This window comes from Canis lupus, chromosome 23 (assembly GCF_048164855.1).
Source record: "Canis lupus baileyi chromosome 23, mCanLup2.hap1, whole genome shotgun sequence".
Taxonomy (NCBI): Eukaryota; Metazoa; Chordata; class Mammalia; order Carnivora; family Canidae; genus Canis; species Canis lupus.
This window is the reverse complement of record NC_132860.1, coordinates 33,101,129-33,115,100: the sequence shown is the minus strand read 5'-3', so window position 1 is coordinate 33,115,100 and position 13,972 is coordinate 33,101,129. Positions and strand designations below refer to the sequence as shown.

Here is a 13,972-nt window from a genome sequence, read left to right as displayed (position 1 = left end):
TTAATTTTCTTTGATAAGAAGTCTATACACTAAAAGGTATTTGGCAAATTTACATTTGCGTTGTTTGTTAAGCATGCAGATTAGGGATCACAGTCTAGTTTATATTTAGACAAAGTATCAAGAATCTTCATTTTACGTTTTTCTGCGTCATGAAAATGTTCATACAAATCAAGAAAATAATTTGAAAATATGCTTTTCAAATCAAAGTACTTCAGAGCTAGGGGGAGTTTAATTTATATTGCTATGATTCAACGTATCACTCACAATACCTGGTAGAAAACGTACTCATTAGTAAGATCTCACAGAAAGAGCTCTGCTCTGTGAGGGGCCAACTCAGCTGTTATCAAAGTTTCCCCTTTTGTTTGTCATGGTACAATTTAGTTGTAACCTCTGAATCAGGAGCTGTAACCTTTCTATATTTCATACAACAGTCAAGGAAACAACAGTATAATGTGTGTCCATTCATGTGGACATGTATCCCCAAGCTAATTCAACTGCTGTTATTTTTTCCTGAGCATTACTGTCTTGGGGAGATTTTTTTAAAAAGCCAAATGAAACAAAAACAAGCAAAACAACAAAAACAGAATCTTTTGATTATTTTAGAAGTACTAGCTTATCCTGAAGTTATAAAATTTCACAAATTCACATCTCTACTGTGCCAAAATTCTCAATTCCTGTATATTGTGTATGTCTTGTACATATTAACTTCTGTATATTATGCAGTATACTTTGTTTAGATCATTTTCCTCCCTAATCCAGTTGTATATGTCTTTCCATCAGTCATGAAAGAATGCAGTTGTTTCATTTTCTTTTTTGGTGTCTGGTTCATGCTGGTGTTTGTATTGTCATCATTTTCACTTTCCTTTTCCTTACCTGACCTCCTAGAAAACATGGCCATAACATTCACAATATTAAACATTAACTAGCATTATCTCAATACAAAACACAACAGTCATTCTACAGGCACAGCCACAGAAGGACTGTTAACACTCCTGATTGCAGTGCACACTTAAGTCATTTATTCACACCATTGCCACAAAATGAACAGCAAATCTCAGCTGCCAATATTGTGGTCAGAAGAAAAAAAAAGAAGAGCAACAGCAACTATGAAAGATAATCTATGCCACATACATTTGATACTAACACATATTACTCTCAGCCACCTTTTTTAAATGCTGTCATATAGGTTTTGTTCTTTTTTTGACTTTTTATACCTATCTTTTAATACTGTGGTTGGTCTTTTGCATCCTAGGACATGGTTCCTTGGGATGTCAGACATTCATTGGCAAAACTGGAGCAATCCTAGGCAACCAGGATGATTGGCCACTCTACTTATTGGTCAGCATGGTAGTAGAGCTCAACTGGAATGTTTATTATTAAACTTTCACGCCACCATAACAGTCTTGAGCTGTCCTCTTTGTCTAGCAGTTCTGATTGTGGTCTTATTCCCTAATATCAGGCATCCAGACAGAGCACCATTTAGGAAAAAATGAGGTTATTAGGAGGGAGCCACTGTGAGGTGTGGGGCTTAGAAGACAGATTTGACTGGCAAAAAAAAAAGAACATTATTTATGGATCAGACTGAGAAAGACAAATACCATATGGTTTCACTTATATGCGGAATCAACAAACAAAACCAATAAGTAAAAAAAACAAACAAAAAGCAAGAACAAACCCATAAATACAGAGAAGAAACTGATGGTTGCCAGAAGCAAGAAGGATGGGAGGATGGGCAAAACAGTTGAAGAGGAGTGGGAGGTCCAGCTTCTAGTTATGGAATCCATAAGTTATGGGGATGAAAGATACAGCATAGAGATTGTAGTCAATGGTATTATAATAGTGTTGTATGGTGACAAATGGTAGCTACACTTGGGGTGAGCATAGCATAATGTAGAGACTTATTGAATTACTATGTAATACACCCGTGACTAATATAACATTGTGTGTCAACTATACATTAGTTTTTTTTAAAAAAGGTGATCTAGAAGATGATAAGGACACTCATAATATATCATTACTTTTTAAATTATTAAGCCTAAAAAGATCTAAAATTATTAAGCAGCAGTAAGACCCAACTCCGTAACAAGGCACCAGTGGTGCTCTTTTGAGTTAGCTTTTGTCTTACTCCAGGGTTTTCTTCAGCCTTGACATTTTTGCAGCCCAAGTTTTAACTCCTTGCTCTTTCATTTCCCCTAGAACATCATCCTCCCTTACTCTCCTATAGTGGAACTTGCTATCGTCTCCCTCCAAAATTTCTTTTCTCCAGCTGTCCAGCTGTCTGCTTGGTGAACATCCATTCATCCTTTAATTTATAGATATTATGTCCGTTTCTCCAGTAAGTTCATCCTCACCCCTAGCCTAGGATGAATGCTTCTCTTACCTAGAATCTATGCTTATTCTCATCATAGAGCTTATAAAATCCTGAGACAATTGTGTGTTTCTGTTGCTAGATTCTGAGAGCATACACCTGGTTTTTACCTTTGTATCAACAGTTCCTAGGATTACTTGTGGCATGTGTAAGTTCTTAATAAATGCTTGACAGTGGTCTTGAATAAATAAATGATCTGACTAAATAAATGCATAAATGAATGTCAAATATTGTTATCAACCACCATAATATGTGAAATATTGTTTTTTCCTGAACACATATGAGCTCTTTAGTAACCTACCTATAACTCATTCCAAAGAACCTTTCAATCATGATGACAGAGGGTTTTTTGTTTTGTTTTAACAATTAAAGCTCTGTATAAATAACTTCTTTTCAAAATTAGGTTTAAAAAAATAAAGTAAAATAAAATTAAGTTTAACCATATGTAGCTACTGTTTTGGTCAATTCACAGTGGTTAAATATGAACACTTCAGTATCATTTAATCTAATAGATACTATTCAGAAAAATTGGCAAACATTAGATATCACTATACTTAAAGAAATAACCACCTCTATTAAAATGTCCCAGAACTTTCAAGGTGGATTAGTGTGAACCCAATTGTTACCCTAAGAAAAGGTCACTGATACTAAAGTACTGGATTTTGGCCCATGTTCTGCATAAGTATGGAGATAAGGCCTCTTCTTTTTACACTACGATTGTTCAGGAAGGCTATAACATTCATCACAAGATTGTCAAAAAGCTTAAGAATAGCAAAGGGATTGAGGATAACCTGGTACATGGCATGAACTTATGATTGAGTCTACATGGTAGAACTGGAGGCCAGCAGAGATGGTTTGTTTCCATGCAATGAATGCCAAGTATCATCCACAACAAAAATACATTCTAGACATTTCTGTTTTTTAAAATTTAGGCCAGAGAGGGAGAACACAAAATTATTCTTCCATTTAATTATTTAATAATATCTCATTGGATGATTAACAAAGGAAATAATTATTCCTTTTAAAGAATGTAATTTTTTTTATTACAGAAATCTATTTGTTTTCTATAGCTTTGTAAAAAATTACCACAAACTATGTGGCCTAATATACCTTCCATTTATTATTTCATAGTTCCATAGAACAGAACTTGAGCAGGTTTAACTGAGCTGTCTCTGCTCGTAATACTACAAGACTGAAATCAAGGCTGTCCCATCTAAAACTCAAGGCCCTTTTCCAAACTCATTCAGATTGTTGCAGTTCTATAGTTCACTTCCTTGTGGTTGTAGTACTGAGGTCTCTTTTTCCTGTTGGCTGTCAGCCAGGGTCACTCATTCTTAGAGAGAGGCCACCCATGTTCTTTCTCCTGTGTTCCACTCCATTTTCAAATCAGCAAAGGCACATTTCTGCCTTCAAAAGCAAATTTTTCACACTTTGAATCTCTCTGACTTCCCTTCCTGTCACTAGCCAAAGAGAAGAAAACTTTTTGCTTTTAAAGGTTTATGTAATTAGATTATATCCACCTAAATAATCTCCTTGTGATTAAGCCTAATGATTATTAACCTTAATTTCATCTGTAAAATCCCTTTTGCTATGCTATAGTAACAAAATCAGGGTGTAGTATCTCATGATATTCAGTCCCACAGATTAAGATGAGATATTTTGGGGGGCCATTTTATGATTATGGATGATGTTGTAGGATCATGAACCCTAAAGTAATCAGATGAGAACAACAATGTTTTTCAGACAATGGGGACAGAACAGAGGTTGCCTGTTTGAGTGGATGCTGTGTTTTAATTGAAAACATAAAATGGGAGAGAACTCACAATTTTAGCGGCCATATTGGTACAGAAGAGGATGTCAGAGGATGGGGTGCATTAAAAATAGAAAATGGGTACCAGGTATGGGTCAAGCCTTCACTGCTGAAGTGACCAGTTTACTGTATGCAGGGATTATGTGTTTATTATCTGTTTATCTTTCTTGACTTTAAGCTTCTTGAAGGTTAGGACTACTTTTCATTTATCCCATAGCTCCCCTACTGAATGCAGTGCATGGCACTAATGGGTAAATGGATACATAAAAGTACTAACACATGATTTGATGAGTCACTACATCAAATAAATTCATTAAAATGATATAGGCAGGGGATCCCTGGGTGGTTCAGAGGTTTAGCACCTGCCTTCAGCCCAGGGTGTGATCTTGGAGTCCCAGGATCGAGTCCCTGCATGGAACCTCTTCTCAACTCTGCCTATGTCTCTCTCTCTCTCTCTCTCTGTGTGTCTCTCATGAATAAATAAATTAAATATTTAAACAAATAAAAATAAAAATAAAATGATATAGGCAGAGAAAAGCACCATCATGAGCCCAAAACAGGTGTTTCTTAACTTAAATCTTCTAAAATGCACCTCACCTTAAAAGCACCACTGTTCAACGCTACTTGACACCCTCAACCCTAAGAACATTAAGGTCTTTTTCATCTCTAGTTTCCCAAATGTGGAGAGAAGAATCTTGCTCCTGCCCAGAAACCATTGATATCTAGATAGGAATGAATCCAACATCTTCAGAATAAATGTTTTTCTCCCTTCCAGGACTCAAACACCTCTTCTACTTGGATGTGACCATGCTATAGGTTCTTAAAACTTTCTTAATGTGAATCACTTTGGGGACACCTCTGTAATAGTTTTCTATTGCTGTAATAATAAATCATCACACACTTAATAGCTTAGAGCAACACAAACTTAATATCTTTTCTTCCATGGCTCAGGACCCTGGGCAGGCTCAGCTCATTCCTTTCTTCTGCATCTCAAAAGGCCAAAATCAAGGTGCTGGCTATGCTGGACTCTTCTGTGGAGTCTCTGAGGGAGTAGCTGCTTCCAGGATCATACAAGTTATTGGAAGAATCATGTTCCTTGTTGATGAAGGGGTTTGCATTTCTTTGGCATCAGCCGGGGGCCAGTTTCTAGAAATCTTTCTCCAATCTTTGTATGTGGGCGTCTACATCTCAGAGCTAAAAGTTATATGTCTAATTGTTCTCACATTTGAAGTATCTCTGGCATTCCTTTCTGCCCCATCTGTCTTGCTCCCGGCCTGAGAAGAGTTCTCTGTTTATAGGCTCATGTGTGTCAACTGGGTCCACTTGGACAGTCCTGGTTATTTTCCCTATGCTAAGGTCCACCATAATCTTAATTACATTTATAAAGTTTCTTTTGTCATGTAACATAAAATACTCACAGGTGAATGTCTTTGGAGAACCATTGTGCATACTGTACCATCTATTTTCTAGAGCAGAAATACTAGGGAGCAGGTGGACGTGATACAGGTGGGGCAACTCTGATCTGTATTTAAATACTGACTGTAATCCATATCTTCTCTTTCAGTATTACCTGTTGAAATCTTTGTTGACTAGCTTCCCAGAACCCCGTAATAAGATTTTCTGATTCAGTGTCAAGTACTTAACAACAAATTTCTGTTCATTTACTCAATCAGTTATATACTTGAATACCTCGCATAGGCCAGGTACCTTAAGGAGCTCTTTGGCTAGAGTCTCTGCCATTAATGAATTTATAGTTCAGTAGAGAAACATATACATAACTAGATGTTTATGATATGGTGTGCTAAGTGAGGTGCTGGAGTTAAAATAGGGTGGACCATGGGGATACGCAGCAATGGCAGATAAGCCAGGAAAGTGCTGTGTTGGGTGCCAATTATCATATGCATGTGTCAAGAATATTTTTTGTTTTGGCAGAAAGTTGGCTATGTTGTAGTACAGCTGGTTAAGAGAGGAGCTTAACAGATTGTCAGGGAACTATTAACCAAATATTTTATGCAGTGTCAAAGGCACAGAACAGTGATAAGCACATAGAAGGCAAAGTTTCTGCTCAGAGAAAAAGGCAAACACATTTGAACATATGACATCACTCTCTTTGGCACAGTGTGCACTTATATATTCCTGTTGCAGAAAGCAGTGATGAAAAGGGTAAATTAAATGTGTGGAGATTCATTTATATGATAGGTAGACTCATCTTTTCTAGCTTAAATGAAGTCTAAATTATTTTTTTTAATATTTTATTCACTTACTTATTTAGAGAGAGCATGAGCAGGGGGAGGGGCAGAGGGAGAACAAGAGAAGGAATCTCAAGCAGCCCCTGAGATCATGACCTGAGCCGAAATCAAGAATCTGACATTTAACCAACTAAGCTACCCAGGTGCTCCTAAATCTTCTTTTTAAAATCAATTTGTTCCAGATTTTAAAATTTTTCACCAAATTATCTTGACTGTCTTCCATGCAGCACTTCTTTGTATTTTAGGAGTGTGCAAAGAGACATCGTTTAGTATGTTAAAGACTCAGTAATGAGCAATATTTGTTACTATCTTCAGTTTAAAGTGGTTCAGTTGGTTAAGCATCTGTCTTCAGCTCAGGTCATGATGCCAGGGTCCTGGGATTGAGCCTCATGTCAGGCTCCTTGCTTAGTTCCTCCCCCTGCTTATGTGCACACTCTCTCTTGCTCAAATAAAAAAATAAAATCTTAAAAAATATAGTTTCTTTAGCTAGTCCTTAAACAAGTTTTACAATTGATTATCTGACTATCCTCCGAAAACTACTACGAATGATGACTTGGCAATGTCACTTAATTTCTATGAATCTGAGCATCCTCATCTGTGTTAGGACAATTTTAACCATCTTTCATGTCTTTTATTATATTGAATATTTTAAGTATTATAATTATTGAAAGAAATAATTCTTGGCAAAATAAAGCATTTAATGACATTTTATTGGCACAGAAAAGTTTAGTAGTATGGGCAAAAAATGCAAAATAAAATGTGTTATGTGAAATAGATGCTTGTAAATTCATATGCATATAAATATGTAAGACTTTATTGTGACAGACAAGTCTGTTATAATATACTCTCTCGCTTTCCTTCTGGCAAACTTTTCAATTATGTTAGCACTCATACGTTCTGGGCATAGACTTTAAAAAGAACAGATTTTTTTTTTAATCTAAAAAAATTCCCAAAGGCTCTGATGTTGCAGATATGCTTGAATTAAATGTTTACTGAATCTCTACTATATACAACAGTCCCCTGGGTACTGCAGATACAAAACTGAATAAGGCAGGAACCCTGACCTCAAGGGAAGTCTCAGGCTTAGAGCAGTTTCTCTGTAAATACATGCTAGGAATTTTTCACAAGTAATTGGTAACTTCAGGTAGTTGGATGTAATTCCAGGGTTTCTGAAAGATTTACATGTTCTTACTATAAAGAATATCCAAGGTTTTCTCTAGACCTCTCTACATGCTCACTCCATGTTCTGATATACTTTTACATGGAAGTCGATGTTAAATATTCAATTGGTGGGCAAGGAGTTGTATGTGGGTTCCCAGGGCTAGGATGAGGAAGTATTTTAAGCCTATGAATGTAATCTATTCTTCACATCAAAATTAGGAACCAGAGCCTAGTAAATTTGTTTTGAAAAAGCTGAGGATGACAAAAACAGAGTTCCTTTCCACACTGTCTTTTATTTGAAGTATCTTCATAATCATTATACTTCAATAAGTATATGTCCCAAATATATCAGAAAGTCAGCAGCCACTCTGTGTTGCCTTAAGCCTTGTACATGGCACTGAGATACCAAGGTGAACAAGGCAAGCATGTTTGTGACCTGTGTGGACCTTATTATGCTTTTTATCTTTCTCCTTGGCTTCCCAGAAAATCATATAGAAGGCAAATGCTAAGTAGCAGGCACAGATTCATGTGAGGTAGAAATATAAGTCTGTTTTCCTATTGCACATTGCAGTGTTTTGATTCCAAGCTGTTTAAGCCTGATGCAGAAACTAAATCTGGTCACTTTCAGGCAAATTCAGCATAAGGCAGTAATTTCCTAATCTACCTTGTGTATCATTCAATCACATTCTGTTCAGGTTCCCTCTCAGGAAGCTCTGCAGGGCTTGCTCTGTTCCAGGCATAGTGCTGTGGAGGAGGAGGGTCCCACTGTCCTAGAACTTCATCTGCTTTGGTTTCACTCCCAACAAAATCTACTGCACACTCAGTGTAGGGAGCTAAATCACTGCTGGGAAGCCTTCAGATGCCCTGGAATTGAACCCTTGTGGTGATGTCTTGGTGCCCTGAACCCCAGGGGTGACTACTCACATCATATCTTCTTGATATGCATTCCCTTGCCCTTGTTTTTCCATGAATTTCAATCTCAGTGTCTCCTGTATCACTCAGTCCAAGTCACTCACTTGCTACAGAAAATTTCAGGCTATATGCTGTGACACATAGCACCCTAACATCCCTCATTGGTATTTACCTATCAGATGAACACAGGGCTAAAGGTGGTCCAGTTTGGCTCTACCCTCTAATCCCCCAAATTTCAAAGAGAGGGTGTCTTATACTTCTTCACCCCTTCATCCTCATCTGTTTTCAGCCTACGGTGGGTGAGAGTGGAAGACAAACTCACTATGCAGCTCTCTGGTGCTTCCTTCAGCTCTTTCCGTAATTACCCTAAACCTGGAAGGGTTCTCTAGTCTAGAGCTGTGAGTTGGGGTTGGAAACATGGCTTTGTTGGCTTATCTTCCCCTTCAAACATTTTCTCTCTTATATAAAGACTTTTAGTTCTTGAAAGTTTCTGATAACTTTTTATTAATCATCATTAATGTTTTAGGTTGATGGCAACTTCATTGACACCTTAGTATTATAGGTTGTTACAGAGAGGAAGACATCCTTAACTCTCTCAAATTATTATCCTATTATTAGAGCATATAGAGCTGTGTAGATATAAGGGACTAAATGCCACATTTCTGTATTTCCATGACACCATGTTCACATTTCTGTTAGTTACTTAGTGTGGTTTCTTGAAAACCTTCTTAATGCAGTTTCCAACACTAAGCCATAATTTCTTCAAGGACAAGAGGCCATGTTTTACTTATTTTTCTACCCCAGGACCTAGAACAGTGTTTTGTATGCAGTGGGTACTGTAAATGCTGGCATTTATCAAGCTCTTGTTGTGTGCTCCGCATTGGGTTGAGGGCTTTTCAAGCATGGTGTCTTTTGATCCTCACAATCCACATGAGACAGGTTATGACCTGTGTGTTACATCTGAGAAACTGAAGATCAGTTTTCCTCAAGGCAAAGAGATTATAAGGAGAAAAGGCAGAAATCAAGCCCAAGCATAACCTCTAAGTTAGTAACTGTGTATACAGAACCCACATCCTAAATCTCTAAATTCTAAATATCTGTCTCATCAGACTATGTGTTGGACATATCTGGGAACTCAACTACAATGGGCACACTGTTTGATTAGCAAAATGATTAGACTGTAGACCATTTTTTTGTTAATTAATTGAATTGAATTGGCTTAATTTATTTAGTATATTAGAAATGGTATTTCTGATTTTGAATCCATCCATGATTTTACTTTCTACCCAACTTAAATTAATTAAGTTTTAAATTTCAAGTATAACTTATGGAATGCCTGTGACATTCTAGGCTTTATGGATATGAAAAGAATAGGACCAGTGCAAGGGAATTCATAGTCTAGTAGAGTAAGTAAACAGAGTACAGTAACCATTTAATGCAGTTTCCAGCCTGTATGTAGGGTCCAGAATTATCTCAAAGAAAATTTAACTTTGTGCTGGGGAAGAAGGATTTGGTAGTTGAAAAATGCTTCCTGAAAGAGTGTTTTAGAAAAGAGTGATTTAGGCAGAAATATTAATGAAGGTCTTAGGAGCCAAACCTCTTGATGGCAGTCAATTCCCTTACCAATGTCTTAGGGAGTTGGGGAGCTGCATCTTGCTCGGGGCTTAGTAATGTGTGTGTTCAGAAGACGATTACTTTATCAGGCCTGAATCAAGACCACAGATGTTGACTTTATTCAAGTACAATTATTAATAGTAAACAGAATGTTTATATAACTTTTATTTATTCTACTTCTTATCTCAGCCATCATTTAAGGCACCTTCTCTAAAAATATGCAGCAGTTTAAAATATACATAAAGAAAACATACCTAAAGAAATATACATAAAGAAATATACATAAAGAGAGAGAAAAAGGGAGAATGAGGATTAGATGGAGATATGAGCCCATGCATGATATTGATACATGAAATATTCAGCTACTTAAGTCCTGCATGATTTCTAGAAATGTACCTTACAAGTTTGTAAGTTTTTTAAAAGCAGGTGCAAAGAGGGGACCACAAAACTCCAGTGCCCACACAATAAAAAATAGAATGGATACTCAGGGGCAACATCACTGTTTATTTCTATTATGGTGACCAAAGAAAATTCAGGTCAATGTTTAATGTGATGAGCATTGTGTTCAACAATATTCTTATGGTGGATGATTCTGGATAGTTGAATAGGGTTGTTTTTGTTGTTGTTTGTATTCTTTGTCAGTAAGTATTGATGGCATCAAGCTAAGTCAAAGTTTAGTAGGCACACATCTGCTAGAAGGTTAGACAGGATGATGCCTATTGTAAATATCCTCTGTTATATGCAGTAATCCAAGAATGGGGTTAAGTGTCCAGTAATAGTCTTTAGGCTATCTACTACATGTACCATTTCCTTTAACCAAGCTTTTGGTGTGTGTGTGTGTCTCTGTGTGTGTGTGTGTGTGTGTGTGTATACATGATAGATAGGCAGTATATATGAGGTTATTTTCCTGAATAACCACCAATATACATCTATTTTATGTTTTTTTATGAATTCAGATGCTTTCATAGTCAACTGAACCACAGGCAGGATTCATATCTTCTCATGAAAAAGGAAAACCTGAGAAAATTATATCAACTCCCTCCATTTAATTTCAGATTATAGAGCAGAATCCATAAAATAAAGATGATCGACATTTTTCTCAACATTTAGTATTGAATAAACTCTAGACAGATAGATAGGTGAGAATCCAGAGAATTCAAATCTTCAGCATAGTCTAAAGAGTTTGAATATTTGTTTATTCACTCATTCAATTAGTCATTGAACAAACAATGTGCTTTTAGCATCTAATCTTTAAATCAAGTGTAACTAAGCACCCCCTACTCAGGTCATTTTATGTGTCCATAAAATGATTGACCTAAAAATAGAATGTCCTGATGTGCCCTACAAAACAAATGGGTTGTGAAATGCACAGCAAGGCAGTTGAATCTGCTAATTTCTAATTTCTGGATAAGATTATGAAATACAAAAGTCCTCTAAATATGGAGAGATATCTACCTACATTGAGCCTTTTACTGTAGATTTCTGATCTGTAGCCATATTTCTAGGAGCCACTAGACAGCAAGCAGTTGTCTATTTAAATCCCATGTTACAGTAATCCTCCCTTATTCCCAGTTTTCCCTTTTAATGGTTTCAGTTACTCATGGTCAGTCGTGATCTGGAAGCAGATAATCTTCCTTCTGACATACCATCAGAAAGTTATTAAGCCTAATCCTAATCCCAGTGCCTGCATCATTCACTTCACTTTATCTCATCGTGTAGGCATTTTATCATTTTATGTTATAAGAAGAAGGGTGAGTATAGTATAATAAGATATTTTGAGACAGATATGTCACATGTATATAGTTATTATTACAGTATATTGTTATAATTTTTCTACTTTATTGTTATCTCTTGCTGTGCTTAATTTATAGATTAAACTTTATCATAGATTTTTGTGTGTATATATGTATAGGTAAAAAAAAAAAAAAACATAGTACCTATAGAGTTTAGTACTATTTGCAGTTTCAGGCATCCATCTGGGTTCTTGGAACATATCTCCCATGGATAAGGTGGGTGGTGGTTGGAGGGGTGTTACTGTAGCTGCTGTAGGTGGAAAGACAATCTAAAGCCTTCTGATGGTCCAGCTGTCCCCTGCTGATATTATCTGGCAATGCACTATATGAAATTGATAGTTCTACTGTGCCTGTGGAGGAACTATGCAAATAAGACCCACCCACAAATCACTAGGTACTGGAATCTGGTGCTCCCAGTGTTAGTATAAAACCTCGTTGAAGAGCTGGCACTCTGTTTGTTGCCCAGGCTCAGGCTGATTTTCCTGTGTTTGCAGAGGGTATTCATACTCCAAACAAACAAACAAACAAACAAACAAACAAAAAAACACTTGCCTCATACTGTGTCCTAATAGATCTAGCCCAGGCATCGCTCTCCATAGTTGATCAGAGGCAGACATACAGGACTTTGAATCACACCAAACCTTCTTTCTGGGGTTTGTATGAGCCTTGTGCTTCGCAGAGACATAATCAAAATTTTAATCCTCTAGGTCTCTAGAATGAGAAATTAGATATCAACTTATTGTAGGAAGCCTCAAATTATTTAGATAAAATGTTTAAAAGACCAAAAACATTTGATTTTCCTCTCTAAAAATCGTTATCTAATCATTTAAAAATCCCTTGTTCTTTCTGAGAATCTAATTTTTATTAACAGGCAGACTTTGACAAATATCAGTAACTAAGGGACACTATATACAACTGATACTTCTTATCCTAATACTTGGTCCTAGTCAGAAGCTTTTTTCAAATGGCAAGGAAGGCTTAAATAGAGCCATAAGAAAACTCTCATTAATCCGATCTTCCCTGTGGTTGTAAAGTGTATGGCAGTGGTCAGTCCCTAACCTACTAGTTCCTAAAGCCTGTTGGCCTGAGAATTCCCCAGTCTGCAAGAAACTGACACACATTGTAACTATGGTAGTAGGGCAATTATTATGTGAGACAAGAGGCCACAGTTGTAAACTAAAAACGAGAGGAAGTATTTTAAGTTGAAAAAGTTTGGAAGGAAGGAAGGAAGGAAGGAAGAAGGAAGGAAGGAAGGAAGGAAGGAAGGAAGGAAGGAAGGAAGGAAGGAAGGAAGGAAAAAAGAGATAGGGAAAGAAAGGAAGGGAAGGGAAAAAGAAAGGAAAGAAAGAAGGAAGGGAGAAAGGAAGAAAGAAAAGCATTAAGGATCAAAACTTACCACTGAAGTTAACTCATAAATAATTCTTAGGGCAAGAAAACTGTCCCTAGTTTCAAGACCCACTATATGCTTTATTCTTTTCTCATTGCTTTGTTTAGAATATGATAAGCTAATTTAAAGATGCAGGGATAAAGAGGTTCCCTGTTGTGATTATCTTCATAATGTCAGTGGAGTGGGATACAAAATCCAGACCCTTGATGGGAGAGGGAACAAGTATGAGGCTTCTAAGGTAAAATAAGGGGGAGCCCCTGGAAACCTTCTGAAAAATAATGATTTTATGTATAAAATCATAACATAATAATGTTTTATGTATCTTAAATTCTTCATTTATTATGCTCTCATGACATGGGGGAGGGGAAAGACAAAGAGGAGAAGAGACACAGGCCAGTGGAGCAAAACCAGAATGATGCTACCTCTGCACCTCTAGTTTTCTCAAGCTGGAAAATGGAGTTCTGGGGAAGAATTTCCATTTCAAGTATTTTCATAAATCCTCAAACAATATAAGATTTCTTACTGCTTTCCTACCTCTGCCCCCCATCTTGGTTGTTTTTCCTTCAAGGACAAGTATCTTTCAAAGATTATTGTGCAAAAAAATTTAGACTACAATAGGCTTGCACCCATCTTATGCAGCAATGTTTCTAAATGGAAAAGGCAGCGATAGAGGACTTG

At 36.7% G+C, this 13,972-nt stretch overlaps 1 protein-coding gene across 2 annotated transcripts in view; it reads left to right on the top strand.

Annotated features, from left to right (window-relative positions):
* TENM4 (teneurin transmembrane protein 4) overlaps positions 1-13,972 on the top strand; it is a 2,813,748-nt gene that overhangs the window by 1,198,518 nt on the left and 1,601,258 nt on the right. The gene's annotated exons all lie outside the window — the stretch shown is intronic.